Source organism: Cottoperca gobio, chromosome 4 (assembly GCF_900634415.1).
Source record: "Cottoperca gobio chromosome 4, fCotGob3.1, whole genome shotgun sequence".
Taxonomy (NCBI): domain Eukaryota; kingdom Metazoa; phylum Chordata; class Actinopteri; order Perciformes; family Bovichtidae; genus Cottoperca; species Cottoperca gobio.
The window spans coordinates 932,531-958,773 of record NC_041358.1 but is presented as its reverse complement, the minus strand read 5'-3'; the positions used below and the strand labels follow the sequence as shown (position 1 = coordinate 958,773).

At 40.0% G+C, this 26,243-nt stretch overlaps 1 long non-coding RNA gene across 1 annotated transcript; it reads right to left on the bottom strand.

Annotated features, from left to right (window-relative positions):
• Positions 1 to 10,822: 10,822 nt before the first annotated feature.
• Positions 10,823 to 25,928, bottom strand: LOC115007317 (uncharacterized). Its single transcript, XR_003832172.1, has 2 exons — positions 25,869 to 25,928; positions 10,823 to 12,272 (listed from the first exon to the last, which is right to left on the bottom strand). It is a non-coding gene; the product is annotated as an uncharacterized LOC115007317 (long non-coding RNA).
• Positions 25,929 to 26,243: the final 315 nt, after the last annotated feature.

The following is a 26,243-nucleotide window of genomic DNA, read 5'->3' as shown; positions in this document are numbered from 1 at the left end:
TATCTTCATCAATTAAAGCCAAACTGACATCTAAATATTCTGCAGCATCAAGCAGGTTACACTGTACAGTGAAACTGTAAGCGCCTCCAGGGGCTCAGCAGCACATGACACAAGAGGATTAGCATTCTGCCAACACACCACAAACTCTGTCACAAACTGAGTTTAGCAAGAGGGAGAAATCACATTTGATTCCCCATGCAGCACAGAAACGTCTGTATGAGAAACAGCTCCTCTTTGACCAGCCATAAATATGATCTGATTCTGACAAGAATGTTCACCCTTATAATAAGGTTTGTTCCACTGATACGAGAAACCATAGTCATGCGTTCGGATATCTGAGTGTAGCTGAAACCTCTGATAACAATCTGCCTTTTATTCTAAGAAATTATAAATCAGTTAGATCCTGATGGATCCAGGAACATTCAGGCTGTTGTTGAATTTCAGTTGACAGCTGTTCTACAAGTGGATGGGGTTTACAATTATCTGTTTACAAAAGTACACCTGGGGTTTTTTATGTATTTTAAAGAAAATTTCACATAATTTTGAACCATTAATATTACTTCCAAAAAGTAATAACCTATAGCCTAGAATCCTTGGTTCCCAACTCCAGGCACCTCTTGTGCCCATTTCCCCCTCTCCACACCTAAACCAGCTGATGATCAAGCCCTGATCCCACAGTAAGGGCTGCTTTGTTACATGGTGTGTTCAAAACATAATATCAGAGTATATTACCAACTACTATTGTCATGTTACTGATTTATTGTCCACTGCTTGGGGCCAATAAACTGATGACGATGACAGCGGAGCGTACAGCAGATGGGCTACATTGAAACATCTGCATGTTATGGAATAACAGTGTATAGAAAATAAACATTTATATTGTATATAAGCGACAGTCTTGTACTTATTTGCTAACTACCCAGCTATTTAGCACTCAATTAATGTGATTAAAATCGTTTAATCAGTGCTTAGTATCGCAAATTGGTAAACAACGAGTTCCGACCCAGCGGTCTAACGGTAGATAATTCACTGACATCTACGATATTATGCACTGCTTTCTACTTGTAGGGCTGCTTTCTAGGTACCTAATTTATTTCCCATTCAGTAAAGTTTACACTATTTTACCAGTGCGTACAGTGATCGGTTCAAGATAACTTTTAGAGAGGGCTTGGATGCTTCACTGTGGTGAAGCATCCAAGCCCTCTCTAAAAGTTATCTTGAACCGCTAGCTAGCTAACGATTGTCTGCAGCATGGGGGCCCCCCAGCGAATGGTTGTGGCACTGTTTCTCTTCACCCTCTACACTGCAGACTTCACTCACAACACAGCAAAGTGTCACCTGCAGAAGTTCTCTGATGACTCTGCTGTCGTCAGCCTCATCTCTGATGGGGACCAGCAAACCTCTTAATTATCTCAAAGTATTTATTAAAGTGATATGGCAGCATAGAAAATACACACAGCCGTGGACATATCAGTTTCATCAGTCCACATTTAAGTAGTTATCTGTCTCCTGACTCCACAAAATAGTGCCATTCTAACATTTCTCAATGTATTTTATTTCCTGTCCCTAGGGCGTTGTCCTCTCTCATTGGTTGGCTGGGGGCCAGGTCCTATTGGCCCCTTTTTGGCGCATAGGTGTGTCCACACCTCATAGCGCTGACGTCATCCTTGGGTTCTTCAGACACCCCCTAGAGGGGGGCATTCCTATAACATATTCACTCTAGGGCTTCCTGACTAATAAATACATTCAGTGCTTAACACTCTTTGGTGCAAAGTAAACAACTAGCTACAAGCGCATAATACTAATATAATACTTTTCAGTGGCGCACATAAAGTAGGTGACTATTACTTAATTGAGGTAAACAAATACATGTCAATACATTCAGAAGTTTATTATATCACAGAACCACCTCCTGCTCAACGCAGGGAAGACCAGGGAGCTGGTGGTGGACTTCAGGAGGCACCATCATTCTCCCCCAACACCAGTGAATGTCCTGGGAATGGACATTGAGATTGTAGTACCTGGGTGTTCATCTGAACAGTAAACTGGACTGGTCAGATAACTCTGCTGCTCTGTTTAAGAAGGGACAGAGCAGGCTTTATCTGCTGAGGAGACTGAGGTCTTTTGGAGTGCAGGGGGCACTCCTTAAGACCTTCTTTGACTCTGTGGTGGCATCAGCCATTTTCTATGGTGTGGTCTGCTGGGGCAGCAGCATCTCTGCTGCTGACAGGAAGAGACTGAACAGACTGGTTAAGAAGGCCAGCTATGTCCTGGGGATCCCTCTGGACACTGTGGAGGTGGTGGGAGAAAGGAGAATGACAGCCAAGCTGTCCTCTCTATTGGACAACATGTCCCCCCCCTCCAGGACACTTTGTCTGCACTGTGCAGCTCCTTCAGCGACAGGCTGCTTCACCCGCGGTGTCTCACGGAGAGATACCGTAGGTCCTTTCTCCCTGCAGCGGTCACCACGGCCCCTGGTAGAACACCACACCAAGAACAGACTATTCCACCACTGTTGTGCAATTATCACTGCCATGTGCAATATTCACTTTTACAATTTTGTATCAACCACTTTGTACTTATATTATTTTTGTTCTATTTAATTATTGTGTACTCGCCACTTTACTTCATATGTTTTTTGCTGTAACAAGGTAAATGTCCCTGTTGTGGGACTAATAAAGGATTTCTGATTCTGAAAAGGATAGATAAATATGCCTTTTGTTTTCTTAGATGTCGTACATTGGCTGGGAAATGGTAAGAGAGGGATGATGATAGCGTAGCCATAGATGATAAAGTTTATTATGTTTGGCTGCTCACTAAAATGTATCTTCTGTGATTCCAGTCCGCTGTGACAGCTATCAGACGGAACATGTTTTAACAGTGTTGTACAGGCAGTACGTGAACATTGTATGGATAAATTACAGCACACTCGTTCTCACCTCTGCTAAATATCTGCAAGTAAAACCTGTTACAAAAATGTTCTTACTGCTTTTCAAACTTCCAACCATATAGTCTACTTACATCAAGTGTTTATTTAAATTCAACATTGTTTTATAGTTTTGTTTGCAATGTTTGGTTACATAGTTCTACATCTAGAATGTGTGCTTGTATGACAGATGGATCTTTCATTTGATACAAAAGCAAGCCTGTGCAGACAAGCCCTACTCTTGTAAAGGACTTTATTAATTTTTACTAGTGACACCTGATGGAGAGGTTTGTGTGTCCCAATGAACCTGAGGGCTGTGTTGTCTGGAGCCTGGTGCTCCTGGTAGAGTCTCCCAAGGCAAATTGGTCTCAGGCGAGGGGCCAGACTAAGAATGGTTCAAAGGGAGAGGGAGAGACCCTGCCCGGAGGAAGCCCGGCGCCCCCGTCTGGAGCCAGGCCCAGGCAGCAGAGTTTGGCTCTGGGGAGGTGGAACGTCACCTCTCTGTGGGGGATGGAGCCGGAACTTGTGCGAGAGGTGGATCTGGTGGGGCTTACCTCTACGCACAGTCTCGGTTCGGGAACGTACTCCTGGATAGGGGTTGGACTCTATTCTTCTCTGGAGCTGCCCAAGGTGTGAGGTCGGAGTATTCGGGCCTTCTTTGAGACCCTGAATGGAGTCCTACAAAGGGCTCCAGTAGGGGACTCCGTAGTTCTGCTGGGGGACTTCAACGTGCACGTGGGTAATGATGGAGACACCTGGAGAGGCGTGATTGGGAGGAACGGCCTCCCTGATCTAAACCTGAACGGTCGTTTGTTGTTGGACTTCTGTGCTAGTCTTGAAATGGTCATAACAAACACCATGTTCGAACATAAGGATGCTCATAAGTGTACGTGGTACCAGAGCACCCTAGGCCAAAGGTCAATCATCAATTTTGTGATCGTATCATCTGATCTGAGGTCACATGTTTTGGACACTCGGGTGAAGAGAGGGGCGGAGCTGTCAACTGATCACCATCGGGTAGTGCGGGTGAACTGGGAACTTCTGGAGGAAGCCCCTGTCCGGGAGATCTTCAACTCACTTTTCGGGAATCCAAACATCCAAACTTTGTACAGCAAGGATGGGACCCTGCTGACTTTGACTGAGAAGGTTATCAGGCGGTGGAAGGAGCACTTCGAGGAACTCCTGAATCTAACTAGCGGTTCTTAACCTTTTTTTGGCCAGCACCCTTACCGCCCCCCCCATCAAATAAAATGTAGGCTAATTGTCTCCCCTGAATTGTAGTGTTGATTATTGTTCTGATTATTATTCTTGGTATTTATTATTTATATATTGATTATATTAATTTAGTATTTCAATTCTTATAATATTTTTCTTATCATTAGGCTGCTATATTATGTTATTATAAAAACTCAAATTCTCTGAGATTGAAGTTACATAATAACATTTCTAAATAATAATAAATATATTATTAAAATAATGTTTTGTTGTTGTTGTTTTTACCTTCAATTGCCCTAATACACCATGTACCCATGGAGCAAACAAAGACATTTTATTAAGGAGTGTTAAACAAATGCAACGGTAAGAAGTTTGAGATTCAAACTTTAATCGGTGTCATAGACTGCAGCCAATCAGAAACGGGTCAGACATTCAAACTGTAACCGGTGTTAAACACAGCAGCCTCAGAAATGTGAAACTATTTCCAAGTGTTCCAACGGAAAACGACCAGCCAACACAGGAACAAGTCTGAGGCGCTGCCCCCCAACGATTCCTCCTGAAATGTTTTATATATATAAATATATAGCACCAAATCACAAGTCACTTTTCAGATAGAATAGGTGCTCTTTTATTAAATAAACTAAACGCTTATGTTATTTATCTAATTTATGTGCACGTTTCAGTGTTGCTGCTTTGCGCATTCACATTCTCTCCTCTGCTCTGTTTCGCGAAGGGCGGGGGTCTGCTCCCGACACACACACACACACACACACACACACACACACACACACACACACACACACACACACACAGACGTGTATACACAGATGTGTATACACACATACACATAAATACCCCCCAAAGACACGTGAACGCCCCCCTTTCTAAAATATTGCTTCTAGCGCTGACGCTGAGAACCCCTGATGTATAGGAAAGTGCCATCTCACGGTGAAACCCTGCAATTTAATTAATGGTCGTGTTTACAGTGGAATCTAAACACACCCATTCATTCAATTGCAGGGTTTCACCAGAGATGGTGCTTTCTTCATAAATACACATAAACCAGCTGAAGTACACTGCATTAAAGATTGAAGATACCAGTAGACCACTGCGTCACAGCCTGCATGTGCTTCAGTATTACTGTTGACCAAATCACAAAACAGTCAGCTGATATAAACTGTGAAACAATGAGTTTGCTGTGAGACATTATTTAACATCTTCTCTGCACTGTTTTGCGTGTTTTTGTTTTAGAACTTTAACCCTTTCATGAATATTCTTTATCCTAAAAATGTATTGTTCGGCATTGGGTTGTAGTTAGCTCGATGTAGCCTGTCCAACTTTTATGGTAAAAGCAATTGTAAGTGAATGCATTCAGTTTGTTTTGCAGAATCATCAAACATCAGCCTTGGTGACTGGTGATAGGATTGTGACAAGGCAGACACACTCATTTATGGGATGGCAGCTGAGAAGTATATATGAAGAAGATGTACGTAGTTACAGTACAAATAAGATCACAGGGTCAAGCTGAATTGAAACTGTAATATCTTGAATATAGCATGTTTTTATTCAGGGGAGGGAGGGGAACAAGTGCATGTGTTCTAAATCTTGAAGGGACGCATCCCCTGCAATCCCCTCAAACCTAAGCCAATACTTTCTGCAATCTTTTAAGAAGACAAACATTAAATAAAGTACTCCATACTAAAGCTCTCAAAACTAAATTCTAATTAAATCAAGTTAAATTAAAATGTGTAAGTAAAAATACAGAAAATGACAGTGAAAATACAATGGCACAGTGGCACTTCTTCAGCAAAACATTTCCTTTTAGCATATAGTTTAGGCTTTACAGCAGTGATTCTCAACCTTTTTTGGGCCAGCGCCCCCCTATCCATTATCCAGGTCCCTTACCATCAAATAAAATGTAGGCTAATTGTCTCCCCTGAATTTTAATGTTGATTTTTCTGTTTGTTTTATTCTGATTATTATTCTTAGTATTTATTATTTATATTACATATTTATTATATTAATTTAGTATTTAAATTCTTATATTTCTCTTATTATTAGGCTGCTATATTATGTTATTATAAAAACTCAAATCCAAAGACGTGAACGCCCCCCCTTTCTAAAATATTGCTTCTAGCGCCCCCTCACTTTGAGAACCCCTGCTTTACAGTATCTTTACTTCAGAAATTAGAAATTAGAGAAAAAAAACTCTCCTTACAGCTGAATGCGTGGTTAATACAAATATCTAAGAGTAATAAATAATACATTTCATATCAATAAATTTCAATAAACAGTTTCCTACTGAATTTTTAAGGTTAGCTTGGCCCTGTGGCAAACACAGCATGTTTTTCTTTTCAGTTACATCATCAATTTAAAACCTTATAATTATAAGAAATGTAATAATACTAAAAGTAATAACAACAAACCACTGTAGTATTTCACATACTATTCCCTGCATAAAGCGACTTGACATTGACTTGAATCGTGGAGTGAATGTTAAATTGTCAGGCAAATTCTGTTCTAGAGTAAATGAATTGGCTTGTAGTTTCAAATCTTCATGTGACATATCTCAATTGATCTCCATTCATTGGTTGTTATTCCTGTTATTTTCTTTTTGCTTTGAGAGGAAATGTTTTACAGGAAAGATCTGAGTGCCCCGTGAAACAGCTGGCAGCTGTGGCTACTTTGTTTTGTAATCTTTTTATTCTTCCTTATTCTTTCTTAGGTTTTTCTTTGTATCTCTTTTAATGAAACATTACCTATCCATAAATAAAAAGAGTAAATATTTTGTAAAAGACCTGAATTATCATTTAAGGCAAAAACACAATGTTCTTTACTGTCTGCTTCGATCTATTCCCCGTCCCCTTCTCATTATTTTGTTATTTCACCACTGTACAGCACTTTGGTCTGGTTTTCAAATGTGCTCTATGAATAAACTGAACTTGAAATTTAAGTATTCATTGCCACATAAACTTTTAAGTTAAAAAATAATCATCTGTATCAGACCAGAAGAGTTTTCTCTCTATCTTCTTCTCTCATCTCAGAAACCTGCATATATACTTCGCCTCATCCTTTTGCAGGGGATTTTGTGACCTGTTGGTGTGAAGAAAGCTGAAGACATCCAGCATTCTTCTCTGAGCTTACCTCAAGCTCTCCCCTCAAGCCACTCGCTGCCTCCTCATGTGATCTCTGTGACTCCGGCTCACAGTGATGTCTACCTGCTCTGTTCACATGTGCAGTTGATCTGCAGATCTCAAATTCCGAGCCGCTCTTTATTCTCTTGAGTCTTATGGGGCCTCCTCCTTCACTTTCCTAGCTTCTCCTTTCTTTTGTGACTCAGTCTTATTTTAATGCTGTCATCTTGCCCTTTTACGGCTTTTGCTGCGTGCACAAATGCAATATGTTAGTTCTGGTGTAACTGGTGGATGTTACGGCCAGAGCCATACCCCAGTATGTGTTTTGGTGTGTTCCTTCACCTTCTGTGCCCTCTGCTGGTTTATCTGTTTGTGTCTGTGGCATGGGTGTGTCTGCCTCCCTCTCCAGCTCCACCTGCACCTGTTCCTTGTTGCCATCAGCCCACCTGCCTCCTATCAAATAATCTACTCAGCAGTATATCTCCTCTGGTTTCTCCTTCACTCATCGTCAGATTGTTGTTTCCACTCCAAGTGGTAGTTGACGTCAGACCGCGCTAACACAATCTATGTAGTTCTGTTTTGCCAGTTCTAACTTTTGCCTCTTTGTGCTCAGAACCAGCCTTCAGCCTGCCTGCTTACGCACACCTCACCTGCACTGCTCACCTCCCAGTCTTCATTGCAATCTTCGTAAACCTCATCATATTCCCTGTGTCTATGTTCTGCGCTTGGGTTCACTCTGTACATGTGCTATTATCTGTTGGTTTGGTAATCTCAGTGTGAAAAACTATAACTTGCTATGCCCATCATGGGTGCCTGTATTGGAGTGGGATTAACAGGATTGTGACTGGGTGCATATGCTGGAGGGGCGGAGACTTGTGTCAAATCTGGGTAGAGTTGAGGTGTAGGCTGGATAGGTGTAGTTTCTTCATGTTTGGTGCCTTTTTCTTCTTCTTTTGCTTCCCTGATTACACAAATTGTCTCAGGTGCGGTCTGAGGTATGTTCTTGAAGAGTAGAAGGAGATGCATAGCTCTGGATTTTCTGTTTGCAGCTTTCAATGTGGCTGTCTTTACAGCTCCAAATCTTTGTTTTTCTCCTGTCTTCTCCCATGCTGCCATCTTTTGTTGATATTCGCCATTTTCTAATTCGTAAACTGCCCTTCTTTGGTCCTCACTTGGACCTGGTTGATCATCAGTTGGAAACAATCCTCTTTCTTGCCATGCGAGTAGTAGCTTTTCTGTCTTTGCTCGAACCTTCTTTCTTTCACTCGGTTTGGTGCAGGCATCCAATCGTTGGTACATTTGTTCTTTGTACTGTGCTGTGGACACAACCTTGACTTGCTTTGAGCTTTCAGATGGATCCATCATGTTGAAAATTTGAAATTCCTCAAATGTTGTTCAGTCAGTGGAGATACTCAAAATTCAAATAAATTGAGCGCAAAATAAAAATTAGAAATAAAAAATGTTTAAAGTTCAAAAATTAATTGAGCGAGAAATAAAATTAAAAGCAAAAAATGTTTACGTTTTAAATCTAAAATAAAAATGAAATTACAATTTTTTTACGTTTTAAATCTAAAATAAAAATGAAATAAAATTGTTTACGTTTTAAATCTAAAATAAAAATGAAATAAAATGTTTGTTTAAATCTGAAATAGAAAATAAAAATTGGAAGTGTAAATCTCCTAAGTTTAAATCTGGAATCAGAAATAAAAAGAAAACATGTAAATCAAAACCATAAAGTGTAAATCTGAAATATAAGTATAATCAAAGGTAAATCAAAGGCAGGACACTCTACAGAAGGGTGTCGTCGTCCCTCATTGGTCCATGTTGGCGCGGTGATGCCCCTTGGTGGGCCGTCTTGTAGGTGGCGAGATGGAGGTAGACCTGAAACTCTTTGAAGAGAACCTACAGTGCTTCACATTCATAACTAACATAGTGCTCATTATACATTTGTGCAGAAATACATGTTGTGCAATAATACATTTAGATTGAGGTGGACGAGTACATGTGATAATCATTAAATGTGACACAATACAATCAGGAGTTTATTTACTTCACACTGGATATATACTCTAAAGCTTTTCCATTCCAGAGTCATCAGCCATGTGTCAGTGGATGCCAAAGACCATCTCTGACCAGAGACAGGGGATGCAATCTCCAATTCACAATAAGCCTTCATCACAGCAGACATTTTGGCTTCTGTTCTATTCAAGTGCCTCATAGGAGTGTGACAGTAATCCAGCATGACAAATACCAGGACCCTGAAACTGAAGCTGCCATCATTAATTGTTTTTTTTCACACTTGGTTTTCCTCTAGAAGATTCAGCCTTTCCTCTTCTCTCCCTCTCTTCTCCCTCTGTGTTGTCTTTTCTTATACCTGTTTGAATGCTGTGCTTGAACTTGGCTGTTTTGTGTTTGTTTAGTCAATGCTGGAGAGGAGGTCATGTGTCTTTTTGGCAACACCTAACGTTGTTCAACGTTCCCCTGCATCCATTCTTGATATATCTCTACAGTCTTTAATTGCGTCGTACTGACTGTCCATACTGGGCTTTTACTATGTTATAAACAATAAATATACTTGCTAAACAAACATTAAGATGTGACACTAAATCTGATGGGAAAAATCCAGTAACTAAGTGATTAACACAGCAAAAGGCAAGAGGTGAAACTGAGTGCTAAACACAACAGGGGACAGGAGACAAACTGCTGATGAACTGTAGATCAATCAAAGCAGTTGATTGATCAGCTGTTATTTACTGTAAACAAGTAATAAACCAAGGACAACCTGATCTGAATAGGTTCTTTTGATCTCTGTAAGTTTGTACCTTTGATCTCTGCAATAAACTCAGCAGTAAACCCCCATCTTTGATGAACAAAGGAAGACTGACCTGGAAGCTCTTAAATACGGAGGCGGGGAAAGTTGCCTCTCTGAGCAACACGACATAATTTACAACCTATGTGTGTGAGTTTGATCATCCTTTGTATGTATACAATTCAGCTCCTTCTTGCAAGAACATAGATTAAAACTCTTATTGATTGATCCTGACGTCGTGGTGTTATTAAGAATATTTTTCCAACAAAATCATACTAAATTTCTTTATTTGAAATATTATGCTTTGTGTGATGTATGTGTATGTCCTGGTAGAGGGATCCCTCCTCTGTTGCTCTTCCTGAGGTTTCTTTTATTTTTTTGTTGTCTTTTCTGAAGACAACTTCTGGCCTATCAGAGCACGGTCTGTCAGTGATCAAAGAAAGCGGCTCCAAAATTGAAACACAAAGATGATTACCAGGGAGAACAATGAGGCTCTGAATGTACAGTATGTACAAACAAACAGATAAACAGCACACACTGCTCTGATGTCCAGGAGTCTGTTTGATTTAATTAAATTGGGATCGCCTGTCCTGTCCTGGTAGCCCGGATGTTGCTATGTGATATTTTTCAACTTGATTTTTGGATCTGAATTTGAGCAATCAAATCTGACCAACCTCAATCTTTTTATTTTTTGATATTATACATTTTTGGATCTGAATTTGTGAACATTGAAAAAGATATGTTCAAATTCAGCTTTTGAAATTGCAAATCAATAAATGTCCTATTTCCATTTCAAATAGGTGAATTCAGAACAAATAAATGCTTTCAATGCTATAAAATTAACGTTGTTTAAAAAAATTCAATATTAAAGGTTTTCAATTCTTAAGTCAGAGCAGAGGGATTGTCTCAACATGGCTCTCAGCTAAAGCTGCTAACGGTGCTAACTGCTAACAATGCTAACAGCGAAAACAGTGCAAACAACAGCAACAGTGTTGACAGAGCTAACTAGGGGGGAACCGGAGGGTGGCCGTTACGCTTCCGTGTCCCTAGACGGCGTTACCAGCTGTAACAGCGTATGAGCGCAGTGCAGAGTTATACATACAGCCAGTGGGACATACTAATGTGCACGTGCGGTTGACCGGCTTTGTTGAGAAAGCACAGAGAAGCTCGTTTTACAACACACCCAGAGCGTTCTCTGCTCATATAGACATTACTCCACTGTATCTTCACATAGCAAATAGTTGTTTGCTGCTACATTAATGCTCTGAAAATCGAATTGAGAATCTTTAAGTAGTGGTTAAGTGGTTGTTAAAATTCAACTGCTTTTGTTTCTTATTTGCTCCCATAGTTTTGTGAATCCAACAGCATGTCAACCTGACAGCTTCAAACAACACAACACTTATTAATGCTTTGAAATTGTTTTAATTCTCTAACCATGTGCATATATATTGTAGAAACAAATTACTTGTAATTAAATATGTTAGGATTATTAGAAAATCATAATCTCTACCACACCGCCCCTGACACAGGAAAGAAGGCACAGGTCGTCAGTAGTTTAATTTTGTTTGGTCTTTTGAAACATAGCTGATAAATGAGAAAGGAGGAACGGGTTTGTGTGGAAGAACATTTCAGCTTGACCCTCGAGGATGCTTCAGGGCCCTGTTGACAGAATGATCTCATGCCAGTGAACCGCATTAGGCATGTCATCTACTGGCACCGCCACATCGCTTCTCAAGAAGAAGTAAATAAGTGCATGTTCATTCTGACGCTACAGAGCTGCTCACTTTACATTGCACTAACATCCACACATCACTGGAAGGCAATTATGTCAGAGTGTCTTCATTAAACATTCAGCTGATTACTCTCACAACAGGCCTGCTTATGGGCACGTGGAGGACATTCACTTTTGAACAGACTGTCTCCTTCTCTTTGCATGTGAAATGAGATTGGGCATCCAGCTGATGGCTTGACAGTCTGTTGACTCTGTGCAGCACTGCCCGGGGACAGCAGGGGCAGGCTGCCATGGTCACTGAAGCAAAAATGAACACAGCCGTAGTTGTTGGCTGCTGTGCACAGCTGTGAATTACATGTGTCACCGAGTCCTCAAACAGAACAAGGTGTCACTGTCCGTGGCTTTATGGTTCAGCTGCAGCTCCCAGCAGGTGGACCAGCTCCCACCATCAGGTGACTACGACACAGAAAGTGAATTAATTAGATTTTTACAAATACATGATAACTCTACAGAAATAGTGACACCCTTAAGGATTTATTCACAATTAAGTGTTATGACTTATTTAAATTGTGTTCCTCCAACATCCTGAAATGACAACACAAAACAACACATACCAGACATATTCAAGGCCTCTTCAGAATATAAATTGGGCTACAAATGACTGAAAAATCACTTTGAATAAATCTCTGGTGTTCAGTTTGCCTTTAAAACTGAAACTGATCACATTTGTTGTGCTACCTTTTGTAGAAAAGCTGTTGAGCTTTTTAAATAATTATGTTTTTATTACCGACACTGGGTTGCCAGTTACTCAATTGGATATTCTTACCTTATGTTGTCTCTGTTACTAGTATCGGGTTGCAAGTTACACATTCGACTGTCCCCATTGTTCCAGCAACCTTGGCCTTCCATTACAGGTACATGGTTGCCAGTGAGTGTTTCCTTTCCAGCTTTTCTACCCTCATCATCCCCTTCATCGTGTGGGCAACAGGAATGTCACAAAATGTTGTTCCGATGCCACCAGTAGCTATTTAACAGGATAAGTAAAAACATGGATCATGCTGGTGGAACAGTAACCCAGTTACTCATGTCCGTCTATACAGGACAGTATTTAGTATCCCCAAGTTTTTCGACAGGCAGATCTCTGAATCATTGCCAGTCTCTGTCATTTGACAGTTGAAGAAGAATCCAGTCTGGCTTCTGGCTGCCTCTGTCTGCTGGATATGGCTTATAGTTCTGAATACTATTACAGCAAGATATAAGTAACATACACTAGTCAACATATTCTTCACTCTCATTCTCTCACAGGCTTTGTTTCACCTTTCTACTACAGTGAGTAGATGATTATAATATAGTCATTTGTTTAGTTGATAAATGCCTTGTCTGCCATTTTTAAGTAGTACATTTGGAGTAACTCAGTTAGAATATTCAGTTTCTGAAAACCAAGATAAGGACGACTTATTATTATTGTTATTATTATTTTTCAAAACCTAATGTTTTCATACACAACATGGGATAGAGTAAGAGCTTGAATACACCTGGGATGCCGGTGAGGAATGTAGATTACCAGTCTAGGATACAACGCTTTATGGTTTACAAAAGCAAATACAAGTTTGAAATTGTTTTAACGGCATGTGGATTACATTTTTATTAACACATTCAATCTGCGAAATGTTCACTGACAAAGTATTTAATTTGTTTTCCTATAATATCTGCTCTTGGCAATTAATTGATTAACATTTTTATGGTTATGTTTAGGCAACAATTGTCGTCTTGGTTCAATACTGAGAAATATGAATGAAAATCAATGATTTGAAACCCAATCATTCCCTCACCTTTAAGGGCCATTGTGTAGTTTGTGTATTCCATTTGGGAATATAATATTCATAACTATGTTTTCATTAATTTATAATCAATTGAAAATAGGAATCATTACCTTATATCTACATAGGGAGCAGGTCCTCTTCACAGAGTCCATTATGTTGCACCGCCATGTTTCTACAGTAGCTCAGAACGGACAAACCAAACTCTGGCTCTGAAGATGGCCTTTTGCATTTTTACATTATCCTAAAGTGCACAGTGCTTCTCCAACACACTTGTAAATACTGCTGTGTCGCCATCCGCTGCCTGAATTCTGTTGCTCTTAAAGTAGTGTTATGGTAAGGATGGGCTCTGAGCGAGGCAGAGGACCTGAAAGATAGCAGTGTTAACACAGTTTTGCACTCTGCGGCTCACTACCGCAGTCTTGTAAAAGGATTTATGTTCCCATCAAGAAGCTTAGAAGACGGCAGTACATCTTTAATACCAGGATGAATCAATAGATGGACATTTTTAAAGATGAGATATTTAAAAAATAGTTCTACTATTGCTTAGCAATTTCACTAATACTTCTCTGTAAAAAAAGAGGGAGAAATTAATGTGGTTGGCTTCCACTCTACAGCTCTGCAGATTGAAGCAGCAAAACTCCCAGTTTTCTATTCACTTGCCAACATGATTTTAATAAGATGTGTATTGGAGATTCTGTTAGATAAAAGACAATAGCCATTCCTCTTGTTCTAATCTAGGACAATGCCAGATCATTTGTAACTGACTGAATTGTTATTAAAAACTAATTATGTACTATTATTAGTAGTTATCAGATCAGCAAAACAAAAAGGTGATGTTTCAAGGTTCACTACTGTATGTGGATGAATGGACTTGTTGACCCTGCCTGCTGAGCACTGAGCTTCTCTGACTGTGTGAACCCAGTTTGTTTAATGTGATGCCCTCTCCTGGGACCCAAAGTTTGCTGCTGTACTAACTTTCATGTTGATAACTGTAACCTCTCCAGACACCCAGTTGGCTGCAGGCAGCATCTGCTGTTTTGTTGTTTCATCAACCCTGAGGCCACATGCAATATGTCTAAGTTGCATCATCATTGCAGTATATTGTTAACTGTGAGAAAATCAGCATTGCGGTTTTATATTATTTTCAATTCAAGTATGTAAAACCTGGCCTATCTCAATGAAGGGAGGGCTTCTAGGGTTAAAGGGTCATTTATTCTTATTATTTCATTATGCAACAGAGGGGTACACAACAAAATGCAGTTGTAGCTCAGTCCATTATTGTCACGAGTGCAACAAGGGAAGGACCCAAACGCAGGACACAAACTTGGAGCAATAGGTGGGAGGTTTATTGAAGGGGTTTCCAGGGAAAGGGGACAGAGGATGGAGAACATCCGACTCGTGGAGGCAGAGGGTGAAGTGGGTAGCAGTAGTGATGTGTCCTTCCGTGTCGAGGCTTCATTTGTGTTCTGATAGGGGGACATATTTCCATTGCTTCTAGGAGTGTACATTGAATTCCAGATTCTTGGCCTGTATTTCCAAGGTAATTAGTGGAATATAAAAAATAATTAATTAAAAAGACCCAGGTGTTTTCCTCTTGGGCCTTCCCTCCAGGATTTGCACCTACCTTCATCACTTTACAACCTTCTTGATAAACTCCTCTTAATTGCCCTCAAATGCGGATTGGATTAAAGACTTTCCGCCAAGCGTTACCCTCTGGTACAGAGAGATTATTAACACCCTCCACCATTAAAGATTACAGGCTGTTTGAAAAGGAATAGCTGATCTGAATTTGAAGATTTGGTCACTTTTCCAGATTATTCACCTGAAGACCTGAAGGGGTAAGCCCTTTTGAAGACCCCTGTCATAACCCCAATATTGGGACACACAATATGATACTACTTTTCATGACTGGTTACCCTACTCTCACATAAACATATAGTGAAGTGGAAACATTATTTAACCTAATATCCTATGATTAATTAATATACTTATTTGATGTCTATTTAAGTTTAATTCTAGCTAGCTGTCTGGGGTGGTGATTATTGTGCACTGTTCTGTGTGTTGTGTTGTTCATTGTTTGAAGGTCCAACGTGTAAAATATGCCAGAATTTAAACTTAAAACATCAAAACAATGAACTAACATTATGAACAGGGTGTGAAGATGTAACAGTGTTGACATTATGTCAAAGACGTCTATGTGTTGTGTTGCAGAGATATCTACTGAAGTTAGCGTGCCAATAGCTAGCTGAGCTCCGTCCAGCCTCTAATACCACTTGTTCCGCTAGAGGTGATAGTGAGTCACTGTAGCTGCAGTCTGCCTCAGTACAGAGAGAGAAGAAGTACAGCTGCCTGATTCTCTTGTAGATATAGGTAGTGTACAAACACGTGACAAAATTGTGTGATGTATGCGTGCGACTCCATGTTGGTTGGATAACAAATCAACAATGGCGTCTAAAGTGAACAACAACAGCAATACAACTCCGACTTCTTCAAAGTATGTTGACTCCCTGGAGTCCTCTGCAAAGGCAAGATTCAGAGAAAAAGTCCAAATTTGCAGCCGTGACCCGTACACGCTAAAGCCGTCGGATTATATTGAGGATTTGCAGTCATTACCGCCGATTGAATATCCGGATATTCGGGATATCTCGAGATACACCGCTCAAGCTGTGGTTTGTGAGTGAGAAGAGCGGCGATGTTATCCTCGCACACTGTGATTGTATGGCTGGATTAAGCGAAGCATGTTCTCACATTGGTGCTTTGCTTTTCGCAAGTGAAGTAGTCTCAAGAATAAGCAAAACAACAACATGCACAGGAGAAAAGAGCAAATGGCTGCCATCACATCTAAAGAAAGTGCCTTATTTACCAGTCAGCGATATGGAGAAGTAAGGTCTTACAGTGTTCGGGTATATCATAAGCACAAATGTTTAACGTAAACATTGAAAACATAGCTTTAGCATGAGCTCTTACCAGATATAAAGTGAACGCCACACACACGGGTGTATTGTGCTTTTTCTTCTGTCAAATCCTCACGATTTATGTTGCTAAACCACAGTTTACGGCGTTCGGTAGACAGCAATTCATCCCTCTTTTGTGGATCGTTGTTTTTGATGATTTTAGGAAATCTAAAGAACCGTTTCTCTGGGTCACGAGTAGCGTTATTACCACAATTATACACTGAGCACAAGATTAGCATTTTCTTTCAATCTTAGACGTTTAAATACAAAGAAAATGACGAAGCGTTGCAGCAACTCACACGGGAACGGCCGCAGTCTTGGTTGTGTAATCCAACCAACATGGCTGAATTCTGGGTTGGGAAATAAGCGTGACGTCACATGCACACGATCTATAGCCATGTTCTGTGTCTGTTTCATAGTTTGTTTATTAGATTACATTCAGAGTGGCAGAAACAAAAAAACAACCCGCACCACCTTGTTTCACTGAGCGTAGAGCTGTCGGCAGCCCTGGGAAACAGCGTAGCTTCAGTTAACGGTTAGCCAGAGTTCAGCCACAGCACTGGGGAACTGCACACTCCCTGGTTTGTGCTAGCTGAGCTCAAGTCTCTCCGGCCGCTGACTGTCAGACCGTCAGACGGAGGCGGCTGCAGAGTGCCGTATCTGCCGACCTCTCTCCTCCCCAGCGGGCTGCTCTCCTGGCTGCGCCACCACCGGGAAGACGAGACAAATATGGGTCATTTTCTAGTTTCTGTCACTTTGGATTCAGTTCAATAAACAAACTAACGTAACGTTACACGGACTACAGCCCCAGTTAACACCAGTGTCCAGTAAACACAGATGAACACGAGAAAGCTTTTTGACCGGAGGTCAGAGTTTCAGCAGTTTGGTCGACGGTTGGTATTGTTGCCCTGCTGACTGACTGGTATTACACAGGAGTAAATGTAATACACAATATAAAGAATATATAAAAATACAATAAATATGCTAATAAACTAAAATATAAACATTAGAGAATGTATGGAGCCAGTTTAGAGGTGAAATACTGCCACTGGGATACTACTGGGATGATGTTGTCAAACTCTGCAAACAATATTTCACAATTTATGAGTCTGAGAAGGTTTTTCCGCCCGAGCCAAAATGCATGCGATCTCAAAAGATGCCTGAGTTAATCGTTCAGCTGTATTAGTTGTCCTGTGTTTGAGTCTTTGTTTTCCAGAAACAGAAGAAAGCTGCTCTATTTTTTTTACTAATTTCTCTTCCAGGTGCGTAAGTTTCGTTGAATTTTGGATGCGTCGTTTGGAAATGCCGCTTCAAATGACTTTGCTTGAAACCAGAGCGGGTTTGTTTGCACATTAAGCACAAAGGGTTCGACTCGTGGAGGACAAATACAAATTCCTCTGTCCACTTGTCTTGAATTTTCCTATGCTCGTCTTGTACGGCTCGTATCTTTCTTTTTTAACGGGAGCAGCTGTTGTCTGTCCACAAACCACATCTCCAGCATCTTCCTCTCGATTCCGCTGGGGTTTGATGCTCCAAAGACAAATCTTAATGTTCCTCGTTTGTCACGCTTTGTTTCTGTCCACCTGAGGTGAAACTCTTTAATAAGAAATCGATCCATTTCACGTCTGTAGCAACACGTGCTAACTAGCATGAAATGGTGAAACGATCTAACGCGAGTATGAAGTGCCAGGTTGGTCGTAGTATCCTCCAATTTAAATGTTCAAATTTAGCGATATAAATTATTTTTTAGCAAATGTCCATATTCATAAGCAAGCTTAAGTTAACATATTTGTAATGAGCTTAAGTTTATTTATTTCTATACTAGCCCACCATGTATCTACCCGTCCAAGAGCACATTCACCATTGTAGTGCTGATAGACCGCCACAACTGGCAATTCTGCAGTGAGTCAGTGTTCCGGCCGAGCAAGTTTAAATATCTTGTTTCTAGTCTATATTTGCATCTTTTATCAATTATTATTACCAAGTAAGCTAATAGAGCAGACACTTTCAGTGTTTTAATGGGTTGTATGTAATAACCCTGCTTGGTTTTAGTGTTTTTCTGAAATATCTGTATTGACTCCATAATCATATCTATCACCCCTTTATTTAGCCCACTGCCACGCGAGCGACCAATTAAAGCTTGACGAGCCGCAGGAGGCTCGCGAGCCGCGCAATGAGTAACACTGATTTAAATGAACAAAATGAAAGAAAAAAGTGCTTGAACATAATTGAATGAACAATTTACAGACACATTTAATACAAATCTTTTTTGGGTCATAAAATATGTAATTCAAGTCTGAGAGTTTCCTTTAAAACATATTAGTCATGAGCAGATTCGTAAGTGTAGGATACAGTATTTCTTTGTGAGGCTGACACTAAGTTTTTCAATATACCAGGAAGCTCGAGCCCAACCTGAGATCTGAGCCTGATGCAACCCCAAATTTACTGAAACAAAACACTGAAGCTCCTTTTTGTTCAACCTGACAGTCATTTCTGAAACTTTTCCTCTCAAATGTCTTAAAATTTACAACATCAGAGCTCAACCCTGATAAAAAATGTGTATATATATAAAATATATATCATATAATATATATATATATATATATTATATAAAATATATATCATATAATATATATATATATTATGTATACTATTTATAAAATTTGTTTTTCATAAACAAAGGTGTACAATTTTACTTTTAAAGCACAACCTTAATCGATTTACATTTCTTTATACAACAAATTAGTTGCATACAGTATCTGCAATGTTGCTTATTAATTCTTGTATAATCCTTTCGCTTCCTGTTCTAATAGCTCCAGGGACAGCAGTGTCCCAGCCCAGGACATGCACAGTATAATTAACTACCACCCTGAATCTCTGTTCTACAGAAACACACATTACTATGCAAAGCAAGCATTCCACAGTTTAAGTGAATTAAGCATTCCTGCTGCTGGTGACCTCACAGAGAGTAATATGACACTGTAGTAGTGAGATATGTGCCACATGCCGCTAACAGCTGCATTTCCACAGAGATTTGTTCCCCATGCTCCAGTGAGCAGGTGTGAACAGATACAGATACTGTTCAGTCTGTGTGGTCTGCACAGGACAACAGTAAACAAAACAGTAGTACTCAAAGCAAGTTGCACAGTCTTTCTCTCTAGCACGTATACATACATTCGGGAGAAATCACTTCTGGCTCAGGCATATCGGCACTATCTTATTGACTGACTGACTGACTGACTGACTGAGGCAGTACATCCAACCGGCCTCACAACCGCACACCACGTGTAACCACACTAGCCCAGGATCGTCTGAGACCAGCCACCCGGACAGCTGATGCAACAATCGGTTTGCATAACCAAAGAATTTCCGCATAAGCTAAGAAGTTCTGCACAAACTATCAGAAACCGTCTCAGGGAAGCTCATCTGCATGCTCGTCGTCCTCACCGGTGTCTTGACCTGACTGCAGTTCGTTGTCGTAACCGACTTAAGTCGGCAAATGCTCACCTTCGATGGCGTCTGGCACTTTCGAGAGGTGTTCTCTTCACAGATGAATCCCTGTTTTCACTGTACAGGTCAGATGGCAGACATGGCGTCATGTAGGTGAGCGGTTTGCAAATGTTGTGAATCGAGTGGCCCATGGTGGCGGTGGGGTTATGGAATGGGCAGGCATATGTTATGGACAATGAACACAGGTGCATTTTATTGATGGCATTTTGAATGCACAGAGATACCGTGACGAGTTCCTGAGGCCCATTGTTGTGCCATTCATACACCACCATCACCTCATGTTGCAGCATGATGATGCACGGCCCCATGTTGCAAAGATCTGTACACAATTCCTGGAAGCTGAAAACATCCCAGCTCTTCCGTTGCCTGCACACTCACCGGACATGTCACCATTGAGGATGTTTGGGGTGCTCTGGATCGGCGTATACGACAGCGTGTTCCAGTTCCTGTCAATATCCAGCAACTTCACAGCCATTGAAGAGGAGTGGACCAACATTCCACAGGCCACAACCAACAACCTGATCAACTCTATGTGAAAGAGGTGTGTTGCACTGCGTGAGGCAAATGGTGGTCACACCAGATACTGGCTCGTTTTCTGAACCCCCCCCCAATATTTGAGAGAGTGTTTTTAGTCAGTGTAGTATACTATTGCAGTTCTCTAGTATAACAAGTTGACTATTTGAACTAGAGAGGAAAACTGATGGAGTACAGTGCTCCACTGTAAAAAAGGGGTCGTTCTCTGAAAAGCATGAATGACTTCAGTGCATTTGGTATTCTGCCCAGTAGATTTTAATATTTATTTTTTACATTGGGATATTTTAGTCTAATGGTGGTACTAGAAAAAGAAAATCTGTTTTGTCTGGCCAGTAGTTGTCAAAATGTCTTACTTGAGAGCACAATCAATCTTAAATTCTTTGCCCACACAATAAAATCATTTTCAGAGGGTCTAGTAATTTTATTTTTAACACTCATTTGAGTGCTACAGTTTTCCAATGCTGTTCATATGGCTCTGTGTGGTTATATTTCATCTACATTGTGCTGTGAGTCAAAGATGCTTTCATGCCATCTGTCAGTGGAAGTACCCTGAGAAATGCTCTGAAATGTCTAATATTAGCTGCTCTTCCCAGCGTACATCCCCTCAGTGGCTGTTTCCTGGGGGAGACCATCTGGTGGCTTGTTTTAGGATTTGTACAACAGGAGGGGGGATGCAACACTATGCATCTATACCGTTCATACAGTGGAAACAAATATTCAATAATATATTGTTTCTACATATATGAATTCCTATTTTTTTTTTATTATCTACTAACAATCCTATTCTTACTGAGCTTGGAGAGAAATTCAAGAATATTTTGTTTTTGTCTGCAAAGCGGAAAACCTAGATACATATATTCCTGCATTTGGATTTATTTTTACACTCAGCATTTAATAAAATTAATACATCCCAATTTGTACTCAATTGTCACAGGTGCAACTATTGTACTGTAACCAGATGGAATATCCTGCATTTAGGAATAGAGTAAAAAAGTTGATGTTTTTTTCATCTTATTAGTTTTCAAAAATAATTTAAAAAAAAGGAACCTGTGGTTCTCAACATTTTTTTGGGCCAGCGCCCCCCTATCCATTATTCAGGTCCCTTACCGCCCCCCTGTCTCCCCTGAATTTTGTTGATTATTATTCTGTTTCCAAATTATTCCAAAATGCCAAACTTGAAGCTTCAAAATGGTTATAACGATGACAACGTCCACTTCTTATATACAGTCTATGCCAATGGTTCTCAACCTTTTCCATTATCCAGGTCCCTTACCGCCCCCATCAAATAGAATGTAGACTAATTGTATTTTAATGTTTATTATTATTCTGTTTATATTATTCTGATTATTATTCTTAGTATTTATTATTTATATTACATATTTATTATATTCATTTTGTATTTAAATTCTTATATGTTTCTTATCATTAGGCTGCTATATTATGTTATGATAAAAAGTCAAATTCTCTGAGATTGAAGTTACATAATAACATTTCTAAATAATAGTAAATATATTATTAAAATATGTTTTTGTTGTTTTTACCTTCAATTGCCCTAATACACCATGTACCCATGAAGCAAACAAAGACATTTTATTAAGGAGTGTTAAACAAATGCAACGGTAAGAAGTTTGAGATTCAAACTTTAATGGGCTTATAAACTGCAGCCAACCAGAAACGGGTCAGACATTCAAACTTTAATTTGTGTTAAACACAGCGGGCTCAGAAATGTGAAACAATTGGCAATCTTAAATGTTCCAACGGAAAACAAGCACAAAGGAACAAGTCTGAGGCGCTGCACCCCCAACTCCATACCCCCCTGAAATTCAGGGTGTTTTATTTAGTTTTCTTTTTTTAAATATAAAGCGCCAAATCACAATTCACTTTTTTCACACACACACACACACACACACACACACACACACACACACACACACACACACACACACACACACACACACACACACACACACACACACACACACACACACACACACACACACACACACACACACACACACACACACACACACACACACACACACACACACTCAGAGACAGAGCGGAGGAAAGGTGAGGAGAGAACTACAATGTGCAAAAAAGTAAAAAATCCAACACATTAATTATAAATGGAGAGATGTCGACCTCAACGTTCAGAAACTGAGGCGAAAATATCCACGTTTTTTAAACGCACACAGCCTGAATCATCAGCAGCAGTGATGCAGACGTTAGCTCTGCTGCTAAGAGCACTAAATAAAGCATTCATTTAAATGCTAAAAACCTTTCATATTTAACATCAGTAAATTATGTAAACATAATGATAAACTGCAGATAATAACTCAGTGCATCTGGTGCCATTTGTTCTGGCATATGGTCTGCTTTGGGTAGAATTTGCATGTTTACATCTAATTTACATATATTGTGCAGTATATCTACTATGTAGCTAAAATTTCACATTTTCATGTATGCACATGGCTTCGGGGTAACGTTCTGTTTATAGCTTTATGAACTCATTTGTTAGTTGTATATTTATTTTTCCAATCTGTAACTTGTTTCTGCCTTTTGCCTACCTTTCTAGTGTGTTTCTTGTGTTGCTGTAATGTCAGATCTGACCCTTCTGACACACAACTGAATGTGTCACTGTCCATATGAGACTGTTCTCCATGAAGAAAAACAGCATCAGTAGTTTCAGCAAATACGCCAAAACATCTGTTTACTATCAAGTGACAGCACCATTTAGCGGCTGTAGGAATTATTACGGGAACAAAGGAGGAAGTCAGGTTACGACTTCCGTTTTTTAAAATTTTCTGAAAATAAAGAGCAACGGTGACATACTCCTTACTGGAGCTGCTGCCCCCGCGACTCGATCCCGGATAAGCGGTAGACGATGGATGGATGGATGGATGGATGGTGACATACCGAGTTAACGTTCCCTAACCTTCCTGTTTACACGAACACTAGGTCAGGAAACAGTCCTGACAGGTACCAAACCAAGACGTGGGTGACAGTTTTTGTAGAACCTACAAGGTGAAATTGACTCATCTATACATAGATTAATTGACATTTCAGTTTCTAATTAAGATTGAATATCATACCTGTCAACATTGGAATTTAAAAATAAGGGACATTTTTAGCCAGACTCCACCCATATTTTAACAGCCACCAATGTAAACGTAAACACATAAGGGACGGGTATATACATTCAGGAAATACATGTTTATTTAAAGTATGTATTACTTGTACAGACATATTTATAAGATTTATGTATTTTATTTGATGAGTTATTATCATCAATTTATTTGATGATTGATGAGTTGTGTGGCTTTTGTTTTCCCTGATGAGGACTTCCTTTCGATGGCAGAGTTGGGAAACATGTCCGCTACACTGCGACTGAAATCAACGCAGAAGCTGAAGGCTACATTATTTTTAACGCAAAGCATCGACATCTTTCCCTCAGCTTTGGTCACTTGGTCTGCCTCCGAAACAGTTCTTGTCACACATGAAGTCATTGACAGTGTATGTTTTGTTCCTCTTGACGGGCTTGTGCTTGGAAGATGTTTCATGCTGGCGAACATCGCTTATTCCGCTGTGTGCAATGCTAACATCTGAATGGAACACTTTACAAAAAGCACGAGTTTGCCCGACTCTGCTTTTAATAAATAATGGAAGGTCTCCTCTCATTTGGTACTTGCATAAAGTTTTAACTTGTTTGGCAGGTATAATTGCGTCTCCATCTATCTCCCGTTCACTGTGACTCTCATCCACATGTTTTCGTCTTCTTCTGTGTTATTGTGCCTGTTTTCTTCTTCAGTGCGTTTACTGGTGGATAACGTTTTTCAGCTAATGTTAAACATAATACTGCCAACTGCTTTACCGGAGGCCACTTTACACTTTTTTTAATTAGACCTATTCTTTTTTTTGAAAGGTTAAAAATACGGCATAATTACGGGAAAATATTTAAACGGGAGAAAAACGTGACAGAAGTAAAAATACGGGATAATCCCGGGAAAAACGGGAGGGTTGACAGGTATGTTGAATATACTCATACAGAGTTAACAGGGTTTACTCTGCCTCTGCAAACGCCACTTTGCTGCTGCACTCTGTTCTTGATGTATCTTTGTAAATGTTTATATCCATACATTGCCTTTACCCCTACAATGCATGTTCCAGTGGGACAGAATTAGCATGTGGGTGCACCATCTGTAGGAATTTAAAGTAGTCCCAGAGCAGCCTGTGCTGCCTGCAGCACAGCCATGCGGGTTTTTTAATACAGCAATGCTTCGTGCAGGGCAAACTGGTTAATTCACGTAGAAGCAGAATACGACTTTTAATTGCTGCTTCTTGTTTTCATGCTGTATTTCTCAACTTTTAGTTGGCTTAAAATGCATCAAAGTTTTGAAGTCACAGACAGTATCATGTGTCAACAGCTGCTTCATTTACTCACTGTCATGATTGTTCTGCTCTAGGTGGCAGGTGTGTATAAATGATAAATGTTGGACCCCTTAAGTTTACATTTAACAATCATAATCACTGTTATCATTGAGACAATGAGTGTTTCTTAAAATCAAGACCACATGTCCGTCTCTCTACTCTTCCCATCTACACTTAGATTTACTGAAGAGAAATATGAGTTTTTTCAGTGGCCTCTAACTCCTTCTATTGCCACTGTCAGAGAACACCACACCAGTCTGGTGTCTGTGATTATATTATATTTTTTTGTTATTGTCATCAAATCCCATGTGCAGAACCAAACCAACAATGAATTGATTCTACTAACAAGTGTTGTGTGTATCAAAGCCTGATGCATGTTCTTACTCTGTGCCATCGAGCTCCATGGTTGTCCAAAAACTATTAAATACACTGTTGCATTTGGGTGACATTTTCTTTAATTACCATGAGCTCTCACACTGTAGTTTATTTTAATTCAATCCAATATACACCATCCTAGTGAAACACATGTACTATTGCCTCCTTACGTTTGCTAAATCTGCCTTACCCTTTAATCAATTGAGCAGGCCTCAGTGCAGAGCAGCATTCACCAGATAGAAGTGCAAAAGATGGTCCTAACATCTAAACATCTAACAGCCTCAAACAACTGAAACATGACAGCTGCATGACATGCATCATTTTTGTTCTATACCACTGCAGCAATAATAACCTTATGTCAGCACTCTAAAGATGGCAGCATTGTCACACGTTTCACCCACTATTAGTTTGTTTTCATTTGGTTTTACCTTGTCAGTAATTCTCTTATCGTTTCAGATCCTGTTTCATCCTCACTGCCTGCAATGAACTTATTCCTCTCACCTGGTTTCCACAGCCCATCTCCTCACCTGCTTCTCATTCCCTCATTAGTTCTCTCAGAGGATATATACCAGTTCTCTCCCACTTGTTTCCTGCCAGATTGTCTTGTGTTTGTGTGTGGTGCTGGAGAAGCAACGAAGCTACTTGGACTCGGACTCGCGCTTGCGCTTCGACCACTTCAACAGATGTGGAAGGACTTGGTGGCAGTAATAAAGGGTAGGAAAAAGCTGAAGAACTCGGAGCTTAAATGTCGAATCAAAACAGCAATCTCCTGATGTAATCTATATATTTATTTAACGCAATAA